Here is a 12747-nt window from a genome sequence, read left to right on the forward strand (position 1 = left end):
AAGGCTGCTCATGCACGTGGTAAGCAGACAGCCTGATGACATCGCCGGTTGTCTGCAACGTTTGAGGCTGGACTTCCTGAGGGTTATATCAATGAGGGGGCGCGAATAAATTATCTTTAGAGAGAGCCAAGAGGTGCTCAGTTAATGGAGGTGCAACAGACATGTAACAGACATGCCGTAACATGCCAGAAGGACTCCGAATTAACCCCTGAGGTTTTGAGCATGCATTTGGTGACAGTCTACCACCTCTAAATTTGGTGACATATGTAATTTAAATTTAGATACTCCAACTTTCCTTAACTTGCTCAAAACATTATTTCATGGATTGAAAGATAATATTCACTGCTAAAGTGAAAACAGCACGCAATGTTACTGCTTTTCCTTTGAGTTCAATAAAAATGATGCCCAGCGCTCAATGACATCTGGTGCTGGGCTTGCGTCTAAAGCAACATTCATCGGGAGCAGGACTGTGTCATCAGCTTTCAGGGGCAGCCAAAGACCCAAGGGAGAAGGTAAAAGTCATTTATTACCAAAGTAAGCTACTGAAGTAGCGCTATACACAGAGTATAGGAGTTGGCACAGCCAACTCTATAGACTCGACAACCATGTGAACACTGTGTCTGCAGGGATAAATAAGAGCTGCTGAGTCTTGAAATACTCAGCAGCTTGGAAGAAAAAAACATAAATTTAAAAAATAAAATAAAAAAGTTAAAATGTCCCCTAGAGTTTGAATTTACGGGGAGACATCTAAAGTAAAAAGACACACTCATGACATATCTATGAATAATATATATATATATATATATATATATATATATATATATATATATATATATATACACATTAAATAATACCCAATAAAATTGATACAAAATTTGCTTATCTTCATCACGTTTGTCCGAGACTATACATATTATATGACCGTCACTCCCTAGGGAATTAATTTATTATGGAAATTATGAGTTCATTTATAAATTAAGAGAAATTTATTATATATTACAAAAATACCGCATTTTTTCCACTTTCTGGAACTTTACTCCCAAAAAACACTAGAATAAAAAAAAATATTTTAACATTTGTTAACCTTTAACTATCCCTAAGGGCACATTCTTGATTTATTGGGAAAAATTCAAAGAACATAACATTGCTTAAATGATCGCTTGTCCAGTTACATCATATAACTGCCAACATGATGACATAGTGATAGTAACGTGATGCTTATGTGCAACATGATTAGCAGATAAAGACTTACTTATTTATAAAAAAAAATACCATTATGTAATATGGCATCAACAAATATGAGAGGTAGAAGAATAGGTGGGAGGTATGAGAGGGGAGTGCAAAGGTTAAAAGAGAGGAGAATGGGTATATGTGAAAACTTAGGTGAAAGGAGATGATCTACAAGAAATCTTAAGTAAGGATGGAGAAGCATCGGTGGTTATGGTTACATAAAACAGGAAAAGGCTGGTGACAGATGGAAGGCAATCCAGGGCATCCAAGTTTTTACAAAAATTGTAGAGGTTCTCCTAAAATAAGCTGTAAGCTCTTTTATTCTTGGCTACAGTCTGTGATGGAGGGGGCTCTGATCGTTTTCCAGAGTCTGGGAATAAGAGATCTAGTAGCAATTGACAGATATCCCACCAAAGAACATTTGGTATTGGAGAAGGATGCAGCACACATTTTTAAAGGTTGAACGCAAAAAACTAAAAAGAGGTTATGACCTTAAACCACTACGTATGCAAATTAGCCAAAATAATCCCTTTCATTAAAACCTTTTCAGGCCTCATTATTAAAGGGGTTGGTTATCCGGGTATACAAATTTACTTATGGCCGAGCTGGGGTGGGCAATTTAAAAATATCAAACGTGTACTTACCTCCTCCGGCGCCGCTGATGTACCACGCCATGGTCCCAGCCGGAAGCTCCTATCCGACACCATCTCTCATCGCTTACAATACTGAGAGATAGGGATGGATGGGAGGAGCCGGGCAGCCGGGGCACGGATCAAACAGACCGCGGCGCTGGACATCAGCAGCACTGGAGAAGATAAGTATACATTTGTTTTTTTTAAATAGCCCGCCCCAGCCTGGCCATGAGTAAATTTGTATACCCCTTGAAGGATTTAATGAAAAAAGTGTATCAATTTTCTTGTTAGTAAATCTCAATTTAATTATAAATATTTCATATATTATATAAATATAAAATTGCCAGACTGTGACTGGTGCCTTAATTTACTAATATGGTCACTTCTACACATAGGATATATTAATCCTGTACTAACAATAATGAAATGACACCATATAATAATCTTTATGTACATAGTACCATCATATTCCGTGGCACTTTACATATGGTCATCGACCCCTAGATGTAATCCTTAGGTCTATTTAGTCAATTTCCGTTTGTTTGTCTTGTTTTTCTTCTTCTTACTGCACAGCCTTAGGCCAAGTCTTTCTGCCAACTTATGACATGATTTTACACATTGTACTTTGCCAAGCTCTTACTATGACTTCGGCATCTTCATAAATACTGTACCTGTGTAGTGGTGTTTGCCTCATTGTGCAGATTGCTGAATATCTCAATAGGAGCTCTGTAGTGTGCACAAAGTGCTTCAATTATCATGCCGAGAACAAGATTCCCTCCTTTGTCAGGATTGAAAGATGCGAAAGAAGAACCAGCACTGTTTTAATTAATTACTCCCATCTCCAAGACTCCCCTTAAACACTTCCCACTCTTATGTGAAAAGCTTGAAAGTAGAAGGATTTTTTAAAAGGAAATCTTTGCTGACTCAAAAAGTGCGTTGAATATCAAAAGATATGTGAGTCCCCAAGGATTGACATTGCTCAGTCAGATTCTTCAGCTCATCTTGGTCAACACTACTCTACCTCATTGCTGTATGGAAAATATCATCAAGTGAAGATGAATTAAGTGAACAGAACTGACAATTGCCTAGAACTACAATGCTTATAGAGCTAACTGCCACATCCAATTCAGTTAACCTGCAGACCAGGATGTAAAATAATGCCGAGGTGCTGGACAATGCAATGTTCTCGGAAAATTCCTCTTAAAATAAGGATGAATGCAGTCCAGCAATTATACACATACATATTTTGTACATATTCTCTTGTAATGTTCTCCTATGCAGTCCAATATTGTAAAATAATGTCCAATTCTGGGTATTAAGAAGAAATGCAAAGAAATGCACATCCTGAGGTCCAAAATTTATTTTCACCAGTTGAGCTATGGCTGCTGTCCAAATGACCTCACTAAAGCATGCACTCTGCAGCTTTCACTCAATAGTTAAATACTTAGTAGAGCTACAAAAAGTTGCAGTGATGTTCTCGCCTATTAGTAAACTTTAATATTGCTACAAAATATTGTACAAATATACAACATTTCAAATGCATGTTATTAAAAAAATGTACCTGTGTGAAGATAATTTTGCATAAATTTAGCCATGTTGACCCTTGGAACAGTGATAGGTGTCCTTGGATACTACCACCTTTGCGCTCTGGCAGCAGTGAATGCGCTATTGAAGCCTGCCTGACCACTTTGATTTAGCCTTCATTACCACAAGTCAGCTGTGTGACATACTATAACTCTCATACATTTCATGTGCAAAAACAATGTGTTTCTTAGAAACAAGCAGCAGTGGTCGTATCCAAGTACAGTTGTCTATGGCAGAGTGTATATCACTCCTCCACTGCCCTATTACTCTGCAGCAGTAGCATAGCACAGTGGAGATAATGCCCTATGCTCTGCTTACTGCATCGGGCTATAGCCAACAGCTGGCAGAAACCTGCTACGTAAGAAAGTCACACAATTTGTACTTTCACATAAAAATACATCACAAATAATAAAAAATACATTAATAAAGTACATTACATTTTACTATACTTAAAAAAATAAAAGGATTTTTGTAAGTTTTAGTTACACTTTAAGTAATTACATGGAGTTGATAAGAAAATTTATCAGGTTTTGTTTTAATGGAACTGTGTCATCAGAGAGTTATGATAATAATGGGTCATTTAGATCAAGGGGATACCAAACATATAGGGGTTGATGTATTAGGCCTGGCAACCTATGTCATCATCGACAAACCTGGCTTGTGATATGCTGGAACACAAAGCATAAAATTGAAAGTGAAACCCATAAGAAATCATTTACTAAGGGTCGCACACACTTTTGTCTGACTGTGTACCGAGTTTGGGGCTGAAACGGTTTGCACAGGTATTTAAGTAGTGGGAGCATTGCGATTGTGTGACACGCTACAATTTTTTGGCACAGCTGCACTGGCTTTCATGAGACACAATCTAGAGGGCGGGCCGACTGATTTGGACTGAGCGCGGGATTTAACTTCCAAATTGTGTTGTATGCCCTAGCACTTACATGCACCACAAAAAAGATTGTGAACTCTGTCAGAAATGAGCAGGAAGCGACACATGCAGGATATTGAGCGCACAATCTTAGTGAATCGCCAGTGCACAGTGCATTATTGTCGGAGAATGCATTTTCGTGTAAAAGAAATGTATCTGCAGCTTCTGTGCACTGCAACATCATTGTATAATAAATATATGATAAGAACAATGTAATAATACATGTCTGGTGGATATGGGGTTGATTATTCTATGTCTGTATAGCAAAAAAAGTTGATGGATTGAGGGTAAAGTTGGTAACCAAATACATGGTATCATTGTTAACTACTTTGTGCATTATTATTTAACATTTCTCATCCGGTCCATAGGAGCTAAAGAGACAACAAGTCCTCTAAATCACCTCCATATATAAGACAAACTAATGTAATGACTACAATTTATTGAATCAACTTATCATTAGCACCATGTGGTGAGAGGATGGATTTCCTGTACAACCTCCAACATCTTTACTCTATCAATGTACAAGGATCTCGTAATAAGAACAGTGTAAAATCTGCAGTTATCGGAGCTAGATGACTCATTTCTGAAGCTAATCATCAATCCTACAAGAGACTATAAATGAGGGATTTGTAAGAGTCATGTTCAAACACATCAGTACATATTGTGATGATGATTGTTAATCCTAGTCGGTTCCATATATTATCGATTTTTCTTCCTGTAAAGTAATAAAGGATGCTATTTGCTTTCTTTACTTAAAGGGAATATGACACAAGAGAATTACCTAGTTTGAAACCAAGTTTTGATGTTTAACATATTTTTAGGAATTTTCCATATTTTATTTTTCTTATTTTCACTATTTATTTCTAGTACCTTTTATCCTGGAATTGAATTGATTTATTCGCTACACAAATTAATATTCAAATAATATTCATGGCTGCATATGCCAAGAGATATAGTTGGTTTTGGTTTAATGGTTTTCTATATGACTTTTGCTGTGTGATGTCACACTGCCCCAAGTTATAAAATTGCAGATTAACTTTTCTACGATTGTATACTGTCCAGCTATTCACTGTATAATTTGGCATATGTAGTCTGTGAGGTACAATGTACTGCATCCGAGCGTAGCAATAGTACCTCTCAGTTTGGTATAAATGCACATAGGGAAAGGGTTTTAAAATGTTTGTCCATTTTCAGAAAATAATTGATATTGTTTGTTCAAACAAAAATGAGACAATTTTCTAATATACTTTCTTTGTCAACAGGAAGCTTCATTATTTCTTTTCTGTGAATAAAAATCATTTGATGTCACACAGGTGTACATCCTGATATATCCCAGGACATGTAATGTCACACAGGTGCACAGCTCATTGTATCCCTGGTCATGTGATGTCATATAGGTGCACAGCTCATTATATCCCTGGTCATGTGATGCCACACAGGTGCACAGCTCATTATATCTCTGGTCATGTGATGTCACGCAGGTGAGCAGCTCATTGTATCCCTAGTCATGTGATGTCACACATGTGCACAGCTCATTATATCCCTGGTCATGTGATGTCACACAGGTGCACAGCTTGTTGTATCTCTGGTCATGTGATGCCACACAGGTGCACAGCTCATTCTGTCCCTGGTCATGTGATGTCACACAGGTGCACAGCTCTGAGAGTAATCAGAGCTGTGTGATATAACAAACCATGCTTCAGTGTAACACCACATGACATGGACTGGTTTCTATCCACAGGATGTAAACAATAAAGCTTCCTCTTGAATGAAAGGAAGTAGGGATCTAGAAAACTGTGAGAAATGTATTCAGAAACTAGATTATAATACTGTCTAACTTTTCATTACACAAACAATATCAATTATTTGCTGGAACTAGACCACCCCTTTTTTTTAAATGTTTCTCTTATTTATATTCATATTCATTTCTCTTTTTATATTCACTGTAGTAACTAGGATATTGTTAGTGCATTACATTCTTACTTTAGGAAGATGAAGTTGTCCCAATCACAGTTCAGTCCAGAAAATTTCAATATCATATTAAAAGTTATTAGTTACTGACTCAGGTAAAGCGTAAGAGGCGTATTCTCAAGAAGTATGATTTAGTAGATGAAACATTTGTTTGTTTTTTGTATAATACAATACTGCACACAATACAACTTGTTATCAGTTGTATTAGATGCAATGCTCAGTTTTGCATCATATACACACATGGCTGAAATCACTCCATGTTATAGAAATAATATCTCTACACATTAGCCACTTCCAGACTTATGTTCCAGGACATAGCTGCTTAGTAATGTAATGGTTATTGTGCGATGCCATTGCAGGGCTGACTCCAGTGCTAACAACAAGGTCAGAACAGGCTATTACTGAGCCTAATAGAAGATGACACCAAGGTGTCCTTCCTCACAACTTTCCTCTTGGCTGGTTATGTCCAGAAACGCTTGTCATATAGTGTCCAGCTGTCAAGATAATATTGTTTTGGGACATTATATCATAAGTGATATGCTATATGAATGAATGTGTAACCACCTTGTGGTTCTGTTATGTTTAGCAGCTACTTAAAGGATTAGTATTTAAATTGTAATCCTTAACCAAATTCTAGCTAAAGCTATAGATATCAGTAGAAAAGCAATAGATATGGCACCGTATGTGAAGGAAACTGGGTGCACGTCTTCGAAGAGCTTCAGACATGAACCGCAATGTAGCGTAGTCAGACGATGAAGCCGCAATCCGTATTAGAAAAAATTGCGACTGTATTCCACCATAAAATTGCAACTATACAGATCAGTTACACGATATATATGGATTTAGGACGAGGTATATTGTTCTGGCTGCGCCAGTTTTCTATCGTGCTTTTCACTAAAAAGAATGTCATTGGAGCTTACACGTGTATTTAAGAAGTTTCTAACCAGTTTTGTGTCAGACAGGGCAGAAAAAGTGTTGTTTTAGTGCTTAGTTTGCAAAAAATTTAATACAGCGACTCAACAGAACAGTGTTTGTTTTGCACGGTGTATGTTAAAGGTGCACACTTCCATAGCAGTGCAGGGTGCGCCTGGTAATTGTAGACCGTGCGTCAGTATAATAATCTGGTGTACCTTACAGATTCATGAGGTCCAGTTTGCTACACTTTGAATAAATCTGGGCCATAAAGTTTAACTCTATTGCCCACTTTTATTATTAGTGGGCAATAATCTGCAGCATGAATGTGGTAACAATAAGGTTGGACGAACCAAAGATATGGAAAAAGGAGGACAGCGTATATATGGTACCATATAGGTATATTACCATTTGCATACGTCCCTATATGATTTAACACCATGTAGCTTGTTGGTAATCATGAAGAAAACCTATTGTTCTTCCTTACATAAGGAAGAAGTGATCCAACAAAATAGCGCAAGTTTACACAATATAGATAGTAGCAAAATATAAATTTTATTGTGAAAAAGTAACAAATGCTGGTTAAAAAAATGGCGAAGGCAGTGAACCAGCCGAAACGCGCGTCGGGGCCGTTGTCTTCCAGGCAGCGATCAGCATAATATGGGTAAGCCCACTTTTGTATTTATGTTCACTATTTTCTATTGTTATCTCTTTATTGTAATTTGTCAACACTTCCTATTAGTATTGTATATGTGTTAATGGCAACTGATGTCCCATTACATATCCATAGAGTCTAAACACATCTATACCAGTCTGATCTGCTGTTTGGCATACAACATTGTCTTGTGTTCCCCCCTGTGGGGGGAAACGGTGGGGCCATTTTTTTTAACCAAATTTAATAAAATTTATATTTTGCTACTATCTTTATTGTGTAAACTTGCGCTATTTTGTTGGATCACTTCTTCCTTTTGTAAGGAAGAACAATAGGTTTTCAACATGAATGTGGTACATGCTGCATGCTCCCTAAGTGCACCAGTTTTTTGGGCATAAGCCACACTTATGTCCATTTTCAGGTACAGTAAATAACCATTTGGAGCCAGTAGAGCTTCATACAATTCATACAATTAATGCAGAAATGTATGATGATGATGTAGGGCTACTGATATTTTTCTCACAGGGGTTAAATCTACAATAAATTATTATTTACAGTAATAAATATTACAGCTTTTAGAGGAAATGTATTGATAATGTAATAAGTACGCAGTGCAGTGATGTATCTTAAACGTAAGGAATTTAACTGGGAGCATGCAAAACACGACCAAATAACAGGGGTTGAAATACCCCCACAAAAATGTCAATGTCTCAACTTATAATGTGGCGTTGAGCATCTATTACAGCTAGATAATTACATAAGAGTCTGGCCCCCTTTTATCAATAGTGAAGCAAACTGCTCATTGTAAAGACTGCGGGGTCTTCAATAATCTGGTGCGCCCTGAAGCGTTGATTATGCTTAACCATTTTTTTTGGTTGCACTCAGTTTAAAGGGAGTGCGCCACAAGGACTCTGAGACTTCCATCATAAATGTGGTAGACAATGGGAATCCGCGGCAGGACGCCTCTTTAGGCGTACCCAGTGCAGCCTTGACACCAAACTTGCGCAAATGCTTTATACTTATGTATGTGAAAGCAATTTGCACATGTGTTTATGTACAAAACGCACCTGAAAACTGGCACATTCCACTGTAGAGTCCACTCTACACAAAGCAGGTGAATGTTGCATTATGTTACCCTGATTGCAGGTATTAACCCTTTAAGTGAAGGCTCTTAAATGATACAAATGTTTCACAGAAACATTTTTTTTTAAATTTATGAATTTTCGAAGGTAGGGAGTAGAGATGAGCGAGCACTAAAATGCTCGGGTACTCGTTATTCGAGACGAACTTTTCCCGATGCTCGAGTGCTCGTCTCGAATAACGAGCCCCATTGAAGTCAATGGGAGACTCGAGCATTTTTCAAGGGGACCAAGGCTCTGCACAGGGAAGCTTGGCCAAACACCTGGGAACCTCAGAAAAGGATGGAAACACCACGGAAATGGACAGGAAACAGCAGGGGCAGCATGCATGGATGCCTCTGAGGCTGCTTAAATGCACCATTATGCCAAAATTATGGGCAACAGCATGGCCATGACAGAGTGACAGAATGAAGCTAGATAGCATCTAAAACATCCAATAATTGACCCTGACACTATAGGGGACGGCATGCAGAGGCAGCGGCAGCAGCGGCAGGCTAGAGAGTGGCATGGCGACATACCCTAAATGGACTCAGGCTTCAAACCAATGGGTGGCAGAGAGGAACCAAAGGAGGTGAGCAAGAAGCGCTCAAATAATATCGGTGCATGATAAAAGTTTGCCAGTATATTTTGTGGATTACACAGCAGGGTGGCGACAAAGTTAACATGGAAGCCATGAAAACAACCCAAAATTCTGCCTGACACAGCTCGTTTGATAAGGGGACCATGTATGGAGGCAGTGAACTAGTAGTAGATTAAAGGTGCTGCAGTTAAAACTATGTTAGTTGGATCTTGGCATGGAGCTGGCGCTCCGCTGCCAGGCGAGCTTTCGCCAATCCAAGCCCCTGTCTCTAGGCTACTCCCCAAACAGCACTTCTAAGAACCTTTTGTATAAGATCAAGTGTAGTAGCGTTCTTATAAGTTTAGGATATGGCGGGTGAGGGGAATGTAAACAGATGCGCAAGAAGCGCTGAAATAATATTGGTAAATGATAAAAGTTTGCCAGTATATTTTGTGGATTACACAGCAGGGTGGCGACAAAGTTAACAAGTTTGTTGTGGAAGCCATGAAAACAACCCAAAATTCTGCCTGACACAGCTCGTTTGATAAGGGGACCATGTATGCCTACAGTTCATGCCAGTCGCTGCACTGGCTGCCAGTCTCCTTTCGAATACAGTTTAAAATAATAACCCTCATCCATAAAGCTCTGTATAATGCTGCACCCCCCTACCTCTCCTCTCGTATCTCAGTCTATCGCCCAACCCGTGCTCTTAGATTCGCCAGTGATCTTAGATTAACCTCTACTCTAGTGCGGACCTCCCACTCGCGTCTCCAAGACTTCTCTAGAGCTGCACCAATTCTATGGAATGCTCTGCCCCGGACTATCAGACTAATATCTAACCTCCAAAGTTTCAAACGTGCTCTTAAAACCCATTTCTTTAGGCAAGCCTATAACACTCATTAACTGCATGAAGTTTTAACTCTTCTACTAACCTGTCCTGTGTCGTCCTCCCATCTGTTATCCAGCAACCAACAGGCACCAGACTTCTCTGCAGTCCCATTCACCCTGGACCTGGTATATAAGATGACGGCTGAGTGGTTCAAGCGACAGCAATTCCATTTATTATATTTTGTTCTATTCCCTAAGAAGAATGGCTTGACCATTAAATATTCTTTTACCTCGGGTTACCCCATCATCTTCATAAACCGTAAGCTCTGGCGAGCAGGGACCTCACTCCTGTTGTTCCATACAAATGTTGTGCTCTGTTACATTACATTTGTATTTGTTTCCTATGATTTGTAAAGCGCTACGGAATATGATGGCGCTATATAAATAAAGATTATTATTATTATTATTATTATTATTATTATGGAGGCAGTGAACTAGTAGTAGATTAAAGGTGCTGCAGTTAAAACTATGTTAGTTGGATCTTGGGATGGAGCTGGCGCTCCGCTTCCAGGCGAGCTTTCGCCAATCCAAGCCCCTGTCTCTAGGCTACTCCCCAAACAGCAATTCTAAGAACCTTTTGTATAAGATCAAGTGTAGTAGCGTTCTTATAAGTTTGGGATATGGCGGGTGAGGGGAATGAAAACAGATGCGCAAGAAGCGCTGAAATAATATCGGTAAATGATAAAAGTTTGCCAGTATATTTTGTGGATTACACAGCAGGGTGGTGACAAAGTTAACAAGTTTGATGTGGAATGCCCTGTAATAGCTCTTGGGCGGTGTGCCTTTTATCGCCTAGGCTCAGCAGTTTGAGCACCGCCTGCTGACGCTTATCGACGGCACTGCTGCTGTGCCTAGAGCTACCAACTGATGGCGCCATGGCCACGGATGGTAATTCGGAGGAGGAGGAGGAGGTGGAGGAGGGGTGGGAGGAGGAGGGGGTATACTAGGCCTTTGAGACCTGGACCGAGGTAGGCCACGCAATTCTCTGCGTTGGCAGTATATGACCAGCCCCAGGGTCAGACTCGGTCCCAGCCTGCACCAAGTTAAGTGTAGTAGCGTTCTTATAAGTTTGGGATATGGCGGGTGAGGGGAATGTAAACAGATGCTCAAGAAGCGCATGATGCGCATGGAGCTGGCGCTCCGCTGCCAGGCGAGCTTTCGCCAATCCAAGCCCCTGTCTCTAGGCTACTCCCCAAACAGCACTTCTAAGAACCTTTTGTATAAGATCAAGTGTAGTAGCGTTCTTATAAGTTTAGGATATGGCGGGTGAGGGGAATGTAAACAGATGCGCAAGAAGAGCTGAAATAATATTGGTAAATGATAAAAGTTTGCCAGTATATTTTGTGGATAACACAGCAGGGTGGCGACAAAGTTAACAAGTTTGATGTGGAATCCATGAAAAGAACCCAAATTTCTGCCTGACACACCTCGTTTGATAAGGGGACGATGTATGGAGGCAGCTATATGGACGACTTTTGGAGGTAGCAATGGAGACAACGTGTGGAGGCTGCTATGGAGACAATTTAACTTGGATAGTGCCTGTATGTGGCAGTCCAAAAAAGTTTTCAAACCAGAGGAGCAGGTAGGTGGCCCTCCAGAAAAATGAAATAGATTGAGTGCCTGTATGTGGCAGTCCAAAAAAGTTTTCAAACCAGAGGAGCAGGTAGGTGGCCCTCCAGAAAAATGAAATAGATTGAGTGCCTGTATGTGGCAGTCCAAAAAAGTTTTCAAACCAGAGGAGCAGGTAGGTGGCCCTCCAGAAAAATGAAATAGATTGAGTGCCTGTATGTGGCAGTCCAAAAAAGTTTTCAAACCAGAGGAGCAGGTAGGTGGCCCTCCAGAAAAATGAAATAGATTGAGTGCCTGTATGTGGCAGTCCAAAAAAGTTTTCAAACCAGAGGAGCAGGTAGGTGGCCCTCCAGAAAAATGAAATAGATTGAGTGCCTGTATGTGGCACTCACAAAAATTGTTTAAAACAGAGGACCGGGTAGGTCGCCCTCTAGAAAAATTAAATGCATAAAGTACTATAGCTAGAGTCAGTGGGCCCTGTCAAAAAATAGCCAGTTTCCTCTGCTTTAGTGTACAAAGAGGAGGAGAAGGAGGAAAATGAGGAGGAGGAGGAGTGCATAAATTATTCAGGTTGAGCTTCCTTCACCTGGTAGAGATTGGAAATTATGAGAAATCCAGGCTTTATTCATCTTAATAAGCGTCAGCCTGTCAGCGCTGTCAGTCGACAGGCGTGTACGCTTATC

Source organism: Engystomops pustulosus, chromosome 2 (genome assembly GCF_040894005.1).
Source record: "Engystomops pustulosus chromosome 2, aEngPut4.maternal, whole genome shotgun sequence".
Classification (NCBI taxonomy): Eukaryota; Metazoa; Chordata; class Amphibia; order Anura; family Leptodactylidae; genus Engystomops; species Engystomops pustulosus.